The 12,212-nt window shown below is 37.7% G+C and overlaps 3 non-coding genes across 3 annotated transcripts; all 3 read right to left on the bottom strand.

The window, feature by feature from the left end:
* Positions 1-201: 201 nt before the first annotated feature.
* TRNAF-GAA (transfer RNA phenylalanine (anticodon GAA)) lies at positions 202-274 on the bottom strand. Its single transcript has one exon. It is a non-coding gene; the product is annotated as a tRNA-Phe (tRNA).
* Positions 275-6,036: 5,762 nt separating this feature from the next.
* On the bottom strand, positions 6,037-6,109 carry TRNAF-GAA (transfer RNA phenylalanine (anticodon GAA)). Its single transcript has one exon. It is a non-coding gene; the product is annotated as a tRNA-Phe (tRNA).
* Positions 6,110-11,871: 5,762 nt separating this feature from the next.
* Positions 11,872-11,944, bottom strand: TRNAF-GAA (transfer RNA phenylalanine (anticodon GAA)). The gene has a single exon. It is a non-coding gene; the product is annotated as a tRNA-Phe (tRNA).
* Positions 11,945-12,212: the final 268 nt, after the last annotated feature.

Here is a 12,212-nt window from a genome sequence, read left to right as displayed (position 1 = left end):
GGAAGAATTGGGAAATAAAGGAGGCAAAGTTGAATACAAGAGAGGTGGAAGCAAGTTTGAAAGAAAGACAGAAAGTAAATAATATGTTGAATTAATTGTATTGTCGATTATCTTGATAAAAGGTTTTGATCATTATCAACAAAGTCAATATGAGTTGACTCAAAATAGTCTTTGTGGCATGCAAAGCAGAAGTTCAAAATGTGCCGAAACCCGGGATCGAACCAGGGACCTTTAGATCTTCAGTCTAACGCTCTCCCAACTGAGCTATTTCGGCCTGCCAGCAGTTATAGTATTCAGCCTCTTTTTTTGAACAATCCCAGAACAGAGATGCAGAACCTGGATTTTCAATCTGAGGTTAGAGCTGTGTTTTAATGTGTCCTGCATTGTTCAGCAGCTAACTGGTGAAATGGGTGAGTAGCGTTTTTGGGATAAATGTTAGGTCGTTTTTCTTTTAAAACTCTAAGTGGACCAGCACTGCATTACACAGACGTATGTCGCCTGAGTAGGTAAGCTATGTCATCTCAATACTGACAACTTTGTTCAAGGAGAAGTGAAAGCTGATGCAGACAAGAGTTTACTTTGAAAAAAGTATAAAATGGGATAAATTCGTCATCAAAGCTGATGGCAAGAGAGGTGGAAGCAAGTTTAGAAGGAGGACAGAAAGACAACTTTTTGTTGAAGTTATCATGTTGTTGATCAGTTGATAAAATATTTTGAGAAATAAAGAAAAAAAAACTAGAGCTGATTTCAAGAAATATTTTGCAAGAATGTAGGATCCCCTCGCACTGTGCTGAAAGTCAGGATTGAATCAGGTACCTTAAGCTCTTCAGTCTAACGATCTCCCAACTGAGATATTTCAGCCAACAAGTCCCTGTGGCCTCCTGATGTATTATTAATAATTGTAGACGATACATACAGAACCTGGTCATTCTATTTTCGTTTATAGTTATGTGTTAAAGTGTCCAGTATCATTCAGCAGGTAACTTGGTCTGATGAGTGAATATCCTTTTTAGGGGACAAGGTAGGTAGAATTTTTTTTTCTAAACTCTGAATTGACTTATACTCTGAAACACAGACCTATATGGCCAGGGTGTACAAGCTATGTCATCTGACTACTGACAGTTTTGTATAAGGGGAATTGGAGGCTGATGCAGGCAAAGCTTTACTTTAAAATAAAGCAAGAAGTTGCAAATAAATGAGGCATAGTTGAATACAAGAGAGGTGGAAGCAAGTTTGAAAGGAAGACAGAAAGTAAATAATATGTTGAATTGATTGTGTTGTTGATCAGATTGATAAAAGGTTTTGATAAAGAAGAGCGTTGATTTAACTCCAAACAGCTTTTGTGACATGAAAAGCAGAAGTTGAAATTGTGCCGAAACCCGGGATTGAAACAGGGACCTTTAGATCTTCAGTCTAACGCGCTCCCAACTGAGCTATTTCGGCCTGCTGGTAGTTTGGGTCTTCATCCTTTCTTTTAAACTTCCCAAGAAAATAGATGCTCAACCTCATGCTAGAGCTATGTTTTAAGATGTCCTGTATCATTCATCAGTTAACGGGTGCAATAGGTAAATAGCATTTTTCGGATCCAGGTTAGGTAGCTTTTGTTTTTTACTCTGAATGGACTAGCACCATATTACACAGAGGTATTTGGCCTGAGTAGGTAAGCTATGTCATCTGAATACTGAAATCTGTGTTCAAGGAGAAGTGGAAGCTGATGCAGACAAGAGTTTACTTTACAAAAAAGCATGAAATAGGAAACATTTGTAGTCGAAGCTGAATGCAAGAGAGGTGGAAGCAAATTTAGAAGGAGGACAGAAAGACAATTCTATGTTGAATTGATCATGTTGTCGATCAGTTGATCAAATATTTTGATAAATAAAGAAAGAAAAACTTGAGCTGATACCAAGAAATATTTTGTGAGAAGCAAGAAACCTCTCAGACTTTTCCGAAACCCAGCATTGAACAAGGGACTTTTAGATTTTCAATCTAACACTCTCCCGACTGAGCTATTTCATCCAGCTGGCCATTTTGGCTTTCTGTTGTATTTTTGATAATTGTTAAAGGTAAATGCAGACCCTGGTCATTCTATCTGCATGTGCAGTTATGTGTTAAATTGTCCAATATTATTCAGCAGCTAAATTGGTCTGATGGGTGAATTTCCTTTTTAGGAGCCAAGTTAGTTAGAAGATGTTTGTAAACTATGAATGGACTTATACTCAGACACACAGACCTATATGGCGAGGGTAGGCAAACTAGGTCATCTGACTACTAACAGTTTTGTATAAGGGGAACTCGAGGCTGATGCAGGCAAAGCTTTACTTTCAATTAAAGGAAGAATTGGCAAATAAAGCAGGTAAAGTTGAATACAAGAGAGGTGGAAGCAAGTTTGACAGAAAGACAGAATGTAAAAAATATGTTGAAATGGTTGTCTTATCGATCAGCTTGATAAAAGGTTTTGATCATTATAAACAACGTCAATATGAGTTGACTCCAAATAGCATTTGTGGCATGCAAAGCAGAAGTTCAAAATGTGCCTAAACCCGGGATTGAACCAGGGACCTTTAGATCTTCAGTCTACTGCTCTCCCAACTGAGCTATTTCATCCAGCTGGCAATTTTGGCTTTCTGTTGTATTTGTTATAATTGTTAAAGATAAATGCAGAACCTGGTCACTCTATCTGCATGTGCAGTTATGTGTTAAATTGTCCAGTATTATTCAGTAGCTAAATTGGTCTGATTGGTGAATTTCCTTTTTAGGAGCCAAGTTAGTTAGATGATGTTTGTAAACTATGAATGGACTTATACTCAGAAACACAGACCTATATGGCGAGGGTCGGCAAGCTAGGTCATCTGACTACTAACAGTTTTGTATAAGGGGAACTGGAGGCTGATGCAGGCAAAGCTTTACTTTCAATTAAAGGAAGAATTGGGAAATAAAGGAGGCAAAGTTGAATACAAGAGAGGTGGAAGCAAGTTTGAAAGAAAGACAGAAAGTAAATAATATGTTGAATTAATTGTATTGTCGATTATCTTGATAAAAGGTTTTGATCATTATAAACAAAGTCAATATGAGTTGACTCAAAATAGTCTTTGTGGCATGCAAAGCAGAAGTTCAAAATGTGCCGAAACCCGGGATCGAACCAGGGACCTTTAGATCTTCTGTCTAACACTCTCCCAACTGAGCTATTTCGGCCTGCCAGCAGCTATAGTATTCAGCCTCTTTTTTTGAACAATCCCAGAACAGAGATGCAGAACCTGGATTTTCAATCTGAGGTTAGAGCTGTGTTTTAATGTGTCCTGCATTGTTCAGCAGCTAACTGGTGAAATGGGTGAGTAGCGTTTTTGGGATAAATGTTAGGTCGTTTTTCTTTTAAAACTCTGAGTGGACCAGCACTGTATTACACAGACGTATGTCGCCTGAGTAGGTAAGCTATGTCATCTCAATACTGACAACTTTGTTCAAGGAGAAGTGAAAGCTGATGCAGACAAGAGTTTACTTTGAAAAAAGTATAAAATGTGATAAATTCGTCATCAAAGTTGATGGCAAGAGAGGTGGAAGCAAGTTTAGAAGGAGGACAGAAAGACAACTTTTTGTTGAAGTTATCATGTTGTTGATCAGTTGATAAAATATTTTGAGAAATAAAGAAAAAAAAACTAGAGCTGATTTCAAGAAATATTTTGCAAGAATGTAGGATCCCCTCGCACTGTGCTGAAAGTCAGGATTGAATCAGGTACCTTAAGCTATTCAGTCTAACGATCTCCCAACTGAGATATTTCAGCCAACAAGTCCCTGTGGCCTCCTGATGTATTATTAATAATTGTAGACGATACATACAGAACCTGGTCATTCTATTTTCGTTTATAGTTATGTGTTAAAGTGTCCAGTATCATTCAGCAGGTAACTTGGTCTGATGAGTGAATATCCTTTTTAGGGGACAAGGTAGGTAGAATTTTTTTTTCTAAACTCTGAATTGATTTATACTCTGAAACACAGACCTATATGGCCAGGGTGTACAAGCTATGTCATCTGACTACTGACAGTTTTGTATAAGGGGAATTGGAGGCTGATGCAGGCAAAGCTTTACTTTAAAATAAAGCAAGAAGTTGCAAATAAATGAGGCATAGTTGAATACAAGAGAGGTGGAAGCAAGTTTGAAAGGAAGACAGAAAGTAAATAATATGTTGAATTGATTGTGTTGTTGATCAGATTGATAAAAGGTTTTGATAAAGAAGAGCGTTGATTTAACTCCAAACAGCTTTTGTGACATGAAAAGCAGAAGATGAAATTGTGCCGAAACCCGGGATTGAACGAGGGACCTTTAGATCTTCAGTCTAACGCTCTCCCAACTGAGCTATTTCGGCCTGCTGGTAGTTTGGGTCTTCATCCTTTCTTTTAAACTTCCCAAGAAAATAGATGCTCAACCTCATGCTAGAGCTATGTTTTAAGATGTCCTGTATCATTCATCAGTTAACGGGTGCAATAGGTAAATAGCATTTTTCGGATCCAGGTTAGGTAGCTTTTGTTTTTTACTCTGAATGGACTAGCACCATATTACACAGAGGTATTTGGCCTGAGTAGGTAAGCTATGTCATCTGAATACTGAAATCTGTGTTCAAGGAGAAGTGGAAGCTGATGCAGACAAGAGTTTACTTTACAAAAAAGCATGAAATAGGAAACATTTGTAGTCGAAGCTGAATGCAAGAGAGGTGGAAGCAAATTTAGAAGGAGGACAGAAAGACAATTCTATGTTGAATTGATCATGTTGTCGATCAGTTGATCAAATATTTTGATAAATAAAGAAAGAAAAACTTGAGCTGATACCAAGAAATATTTTGTGAGAAGCAAGAAACCTCTCAGACTTTTCCGAAACCCAGCATTGAACAAGGGACTTTTAGATTTTCAATCTAACACTCTCCCAACTGAGCTATTTCATCCAGCTGGCCATTTTGGCTTTCTGTTGTATTTTTGATAATTGTTAAAGATAAATGCAGACCCTGGTCATTCTATCTGCATGTGCAGTTATGTGTTAAATTGTCCAATATTATTCAGCAGCTAAATTGGTCTGATGGGTGAATTTCCTTTTTAGGAGCCAAGTTAGTTAGAAGATGTTTGTAAACTATGAATGGACTTATACTCAGACACACAGACCTATATGGCGAGGGTAGGCAAACTAGGTCATCTGACTACTAACAGTTTTGTATAAGGGGAACTCGAGGCTGATGCAGGCAAAGCTTTACTTTCAATTAAAGGAAGAATTGGCAAATAAAGCAGGTAAAGTTGAATACAAGAGAGGTGGAAGCAAGTTTGACAGAAAGACAGAATGTAAAAAATATGTTGAAATGGTTGTCTTATCGATCAGCTTGATAAAAGGTGTTGATCATTATAAACAACGTCAATATGAGTTGACTCCAAATAGCATTTGTGGCATGCAAAGCAGAAGTTCAAAATGTGCCTAAACCCGGGATTGAACCAGGGACCTTTAGATCTTCAGTCTACTGCTCACCCAACTGAGCTATTTATCCAGCTGGCAATTTTGGCTTTCTGTTGTATTTTTTATAATTGTTAAAGATAAATGCAGAACCTGGTCACTCTATCTGCATGTGCAGTTATGTGTTAAATTGTCCAGTATTATTCAGTAGCTAAATTGGTCTGATGGGTGAATTTCCTTTTTAGGAGCCAAGTTAGTTAGATGATGTTTGTAAACTATGAATGGACTCATACTCAGAAACACAGACCTATATGGCGAGGGTCGGCAAGCTAGGTCATCTGACTACTAACAGTTTTGTATAAGGGGAACTGGAGGCTGATGCAGGCAAAGCTTTACTTTCAATTAAAGGAAGAATTGGGAAATAAAGGAGGCAAAGTTGAATACAAGAGAGGTGGAAGCAAGTTTGAAAGAAAGACAGAAAGTAAATAATATGTTGAATTAATTGTATTGTCGATTATCTTGATAAAAGGTTTTGATCATTATCAACAAAGTCAATATGAGTTGACTCAAAATAGTCTTTGTGGCATGCAAAGCAGAAGTTCAAAATGTGCCGAAACCCGGGATCGAACCAGGGACCTTTAGATCTTCAGTCTAACGCTCTCCCAACTGAGCTATTTCGGCCTGCCAGCAGTTATAGTATTCAGCCTCTTTTTTTGAACAATCCCAGAACAGAGATGCAGAACCTGGATTTTCAATCTGAGGTTAGAGCTGTGTTTTAATGTGTCCTGCATTGTTCAGCAGCTAACTGGTGAAATGGGTGAGTAGCGTTTTTGGGATAAATGTTAGGTCGTTTTTCTTTTAAAACTCTAAGTGGACCAGCACTGCATTACACAGACGTATGTCGCCTGAGTAGGTAAGCTATGTCATCTCAATACTGACAACTTTGTTCAAGGAGAAGTGAAAGCTGATGCAGACAAGAGTTTACTTTGAAAAAAGTATAAAATGGGATAAATTCGTCATCAAAGCTGATGGCAAGAGAGGTGGAAGCAAGTTTAGAAGGAGGACAGAAAGACAACTTTTTGTTGAAGTTATCATGTTGTTGATCAGTTGATAAAATATTTTGAGAAATAAAGAAAAAAAAACTAGAGCTGATTTCAAGAAATATTTTGCAAGAATGTAGGATCCCCTCGCACTGTGCTGAAAGTCAGGATTGAATCAGGTACCTTAAGCTCTTCAGTCTAACGATCTCCCAACTGAGATATTTCAGCCAACAAGTCCCTGTGGCCTCCTGATGTATTATTAATAATTGTAGACGATACATACAGAACCTGGTCATTCTATTTTCGTTTATAGTTATGTGTTAAAGTGTCCAGTATCATTCAGCAGGTAACTTGGTCTGATGAGTGAATATCCTTTTTAGGGGACAAGGTAGGTAGAATTTTTTTTTCTAAACTCTGAATTGACTTATACTCTGAAACACAGACCTATATGGCCAGGGTGTACAAGCTATGTCATCTGACTACTGACAGTTTTGTATAAGGGGAATTGGAGGCTGATGCAGGCAAAGCTTTACTTTAAAATAAAGCAAGAAGTTGCAAATAAATGAGGCATAGTTGAATACAAGAGAGGTGGAAGCAAGTTTGAAAGGAAGACAGAAAGTAAATAATATGTTGAATTGATTGTGTTGTTGATCAGATTGATAAAAGGTTTTGATAAAGAAGAGCGTTGATTTAACTCCAAACAGCTTTTGTGACATGAAAAGCAGAAGTTGAAATTGTGCCGAAACCCGGGATTGAAACAGGGACCTTTAGATCTTCAGTCTAACGCGCTCCCAACTGAGCTATTTCGGCCTGCTGGTAGTTTGGGTCTTCATCCTTTCTTTTAAACTTCCCAAGAAAATAGATGCTCAACCTCATGCTAGAGCTATGTTTTAAGATGTCCTGTATCATTCATCAGTTAACGGGTGCAATAGGTAAATAGCATTTTTCGGATCCAGGTTAGGTAGCTTTTGTTTTTTACTCTGAATGGACTAGCACCATATTACACAGAGGTATTTGGCCTGAGTAGGTAAGCTATGTCATCTGAATACTGAAATCTGTGTTCAAGGAGAAGTGGAAGCTGATGCAGACAAGAGTTTACTTTACAAAAAAGCATGAAATAGGAAACATTTGTAGTCGAAGCTGAATGCAAGAGAGGTGGAAGCAAATTTAGAAGGAGGACAGAAAGACAATTCTATGTTGAATTGATCATGTTGTCGATCAGTTGATCAAATATTTTGATAAATAAAGAAAGAAAAACTTGAGCTGATACCAAGAAATATTTTGTGAGAAGCAAGAAACCTCTCAGACTTTTCCGAAACCCAGCATTGAACAAGGGACTTTTAGATTTTCAATCTAACACTCTCCCGACTGAGCTATTTCATCCAGCTGGCCATTTTGGCTTTCTGTTGTATTTTTGATAATTGTTAAAGGTAAATGCAGACCCTGGTCATTCTATCTGCATGTGCAGTTATGTGTTAAATTGTCCAATATTATTCAGCAGCTAAATTGGTCTGATGGGTGAATTTCCTTTTTAGGAGCCAAGTTAGTTAGAAGATGTTTGTAAACTATGAATGGACTTATACTCAGACACACAGACCTATATGGCGAGGGTAGGCAAACTAGGTCATCTGACTACTAACAGTTTTGTATAAGGGGAACTCGAGGCTGATGCAGGCAAAGCTTTACTTTCAATTAAAGGAAGAATTGGCAAATAAAGCAGGTAAAGTTGAATACAAGAGAGGTGGAAGCAAGTTTGACAGAAAGACAGAATGTAAAAAATATGTTGAAATGGTTGTCTTATCGATCAGCTTGATAAAAGGTTTTGATCATTATAAACAACGTCAATATGAGTTGACTCCAAATAGCATTTGTGGCATGCAAAGCAGAAGTTCAAAATGTGCCTAAACCCGGGATTGAACCAGGGACCTTTAGATCTTCAGTCTACTGCTCTCCCAACTGAGCTATTTCATCCAGCTGGCAATTTTGGCTTTCTGTTGTATTTGTTATAATTGTTAAAGATAAATGCAGAACCTGGTCACTCTATCTGCATGTGCAGTTATGTGTTAAATTGTCCAGTATTATTCAGTAGCTAAATTGGTCTGATTGGTGAATTTCCTTTTTAGGAGCCAAGTTAGTTAGATGATGTTTGTAAACTATGAATGGACTTATACTCAGAAACACAGACCTATATGGCGAGGGTCGGCAAGCTAGGTCATCTGACTACTAACAGTTTTGTATAAGGGGAACTGGAGGCTGATGCAGGCAAAGCTTTACTTTCAATTAAAGGAAGAATTGGGAAATAAAGGAGGCAAAGTTGAATACAAGAGAGGTGGAAGCAAGTTTGAAAGAAAGACAGAAAGTAAATAATATGTTGAATTAATTGGATTGTCGATTATCTTGATAAAAGGTTTTGATCATTATAAACAAAGTCAATATGAGTTGACTCAAAATAGTCTTTGTGGCATGCAAAGCAGAAGTTCAAAATGTGCCGAAACCCGGGATCGAACCAGGGACCTTTAGATCTTCTGTCTAACACTCTCCCAACTGAGCTATTTCGGCCTGCCAGCAGCTATAGTATTCAGCCTCTTTTTTTGAACAATCCCAGAACAGAGATGCAGAACCTGGATTTTCAATCTGAGGTTAGAGCTGTGTTTTAATGTGTCCTGCATTGTTCAGCAGCTAACTGGTGAAATGGGTGAGTAGCGTTTTTGGGATAAATGTTAGGTCGTTTTTCTTTTAAAACTCTGAGTGGACCAGCACTGTATTACACAGACGTATGTCGCCTGAGTAGGTAAGCTATGTCATCTCAATACTGACAACTTTGTTCAAGGAGAAGTGAAAGCTGATGCAGACAAGAGTTTACTTTGAAAAAAGTATAAAATGTGATAAATTCGTCATCAAAGTTGATGGCAAGAGAGGTGGAAGCAAGTTTAGAAGGAGGACAGAAAGACAACTTTTTGTTGAAGTTATCATGTTGTTGATCAGTTGATAAAATATTTTGAGAAATAAAGAAAAAAAAACTAGAGCTGATTTCAAGAAATATTTTGCAAGAATGTAGGATCCCCTCGCACTGTGCTGAAAGTCAGGATTGAATCAGGTACCTTAAGCTATTCAGTCTAACGATCTCCCAACTGAGATATTTCAGCCAACAAGTCCCTGTGGCCTCCTGATGTATTATTAATAATTGTAGACGATACATACAGAACCTGGTCATTCTATTTTCGTTTATAGTTATGTGTTAAAGTGTCCAGTATCATTCAGCAGGTAACTTGGTCTGATGAGTGAATATCCTTTTTAGGGGACAAGGTAGGTAGAATTTTTTTTTCTAAACTCTGAATTGATTTATACTCTGAAACACAGACCTATATGGCCAGGGTGTACAAGCTATGTCATCTGACTACTGACAGTTTTGTATAAGGGGAATTGGAGGCTGATGCAGGCAAAGCTTTACTTTAAAATAAAGCAAGAAGTTGCAAATAAATGAGGCATAGTTGAATACAAGAGAGGTGGAAGCAAGTTTGAAAGGAAGACAGAAAGTAAATAATATGTTGAATTGATTGTGTTGTTGATCAGATTGATAAAAGGTTTTGATAAAGAAGAGCGTTGATTTAACTCCAAACAGCTTTTGTGACATGAAAAGCAGAAGATGAAATTGTGCCGAAACCCGGGATTGAACGAGGGACCTTTAGATCTTCAGTCTAACGCTCTCCCAACTGAGCTATTTCGGCCTGCTGGTAGTTTGGGTCTTCATCCTTTCTTTTAAACTTCCCAAGAAAATAGATGCTCAACCTCATGCTAGAGCTATGTTTTAAGATGTCCTGTATCATTCATCAGTTAACGGGTGCAATAGGTAAATAGCATTTTTCGGATCCAGGTTAGGTAGCTTTTGTTTTTTACTCTGAATGGACTAGCACCATATTACACAGAGGTATTTGGCCTGAGTAGGTAAGCTATGTCATCTGAATACTGAAATCTGTGTTCAAGGAGAAGTGGAAGCTGATGCAGACAAGAGTTTACTTTACAAAAAAGCATGAAATAGGAAACATTTGTAGTCGAAGCTGAATGCAAGAGAGGTGGAAGCAAATTTAGAAGGAGGACAGAAAGACAATTCTATGTTGAATTGATCATGTTGTCGATCAGTTGATCAAATATTTTGATAAATAAAGAAAGAAAAACTTGAGCTGATACCAAGAAATATTTTGTGAGAAGCAAGAAACCTCTCAGACTTTTCCGAAACCCAGCATTGAACAAGGGACTTTTAGATTTTCAATCTAACACTCTCCCAACTGAGCTATTTCATCCAGCTGGCCATTTTGGCTTTCTGTTGTATTTTTGATAATTGTTAAAGATAAATGCAGACCCTGGTCATTCTATCTGCATGTGCAGTTATGTGTTAAATTGTCCAATATTATTCAGCAGCTAAATTGGTCTGATGGGTGAATTTCCTTTTTAGGAGCCAAGTTAGTTAGAAGATGTTTGTAAACTATGAATGGACTTATACTCAGACACACAGACCTATATGGCGAGGGTAGGCAAACTAGGTCATCTGACTACTAACAGTTTTGTATAAGGGGAACTCGAGGCTGATGCAGGCAAAGCTTTACTTTCAATTAAAGGAAGAATTGGCAAATAAAGCAGGTAAAGTTGAATACAAGAGAGGTGGAAGCAAGTTTGACAGAAAGACAGAATGTAAAAAATATGTTGAAATGGTTGTCTTATCGATCAGCTTGATAAAAGGTGTTGATCATTATAAACAACGTCAATATGAGTTGACTCCAAATAGCATTTGTGGCATGCAAAGCAGAAGTTCAAAATGTGCCTAAACCCGGGATTGAACCAGGGACCTTTAGATCTTCAGTCTACTGCTCACCCAACTGAGCTATTTATCCAGCTGGCAATTTTGGCTTTCTGTTGTATTTTTTATAATTGTTAAAGATAAATGCAGAACCTGGTCACTCTATCTGCATGTGCAGTTATGTGTTAAATTGTCCAGTATTATTCAGTAGCTAAATTGGTCTGATGGGTGAATTTCCTTTTTAGGAGCCAAGTTAGTTAGATGATGTTTGTAAACTATGAATGGACTCATACTCAGAAACACAGACCTATATGGCGAGGGTCGGCAAGCTAGGTCATCTGACTACTAACAGTTTTGTATAAGGGGAACTGGAGGCTGATGCAGGCAAAGCTTTACTTTCAATTAAAGGAAGAATTGGGAAATAAAGGAGGCAAAGTTGAATACAAGAGAGGTGGAAGCAAGTTTGAAAGAAAGACAGAAAGTAAATAATATGTTGAATTAATTGTATTGTCGATTATCTTGATAAAAGGTTTTGATCATTATAAACAAAGTCAATATGAGTTGACTCAAAATAGTCTTTGTGGCATGCAAAGCAGAAGTTCAAAATGTGCCGAAACCCGGGATCGAACCAGGGACCTTTAGATCTTCAGTCTAACGCTCTCCCAACTGAGCTATTTCGGCCTGCCAGCAGTTATAGTATTCAGCCTCTTTTTTTGAACAATCCCAGAACAGAGATGCAGAACCTGGATTTTCAATCTGAGGTTAGAGCTGTGTTTTAATGTGTCCTGCATTGTTCAGCAGCTAACTGGTGAAATGGGTGAGTAGCGTTTTTGGGATAAATGTTAGGTCGTTTTTCTTTTAAAACTCTAAGTGGACCAGCACTGCATTACACAGACGTATGTCGCCTGAGTAGGTAAGCTATGTCATCTCAATACTGACAACTTTGTTC

Source organism: Triturus cristatus, chromosome 8 (assembly GCF_964204655.1).
Source record: "Triturus cristatus chromosome 8, aTriCri1.1, whole genome shotgun sequence".
NCBI classification, from domain to species: domain Eukaryota; kingdom Metazoa; phylum Chordata; class Amphibia; order Caudata; family Salamandridae; genus Triturus; species Triturus cristatus.
Note: the sequence above shows the minus strand (reverse complement) of the source record. Positions and strands in the feature narration are given on the sequence as shown.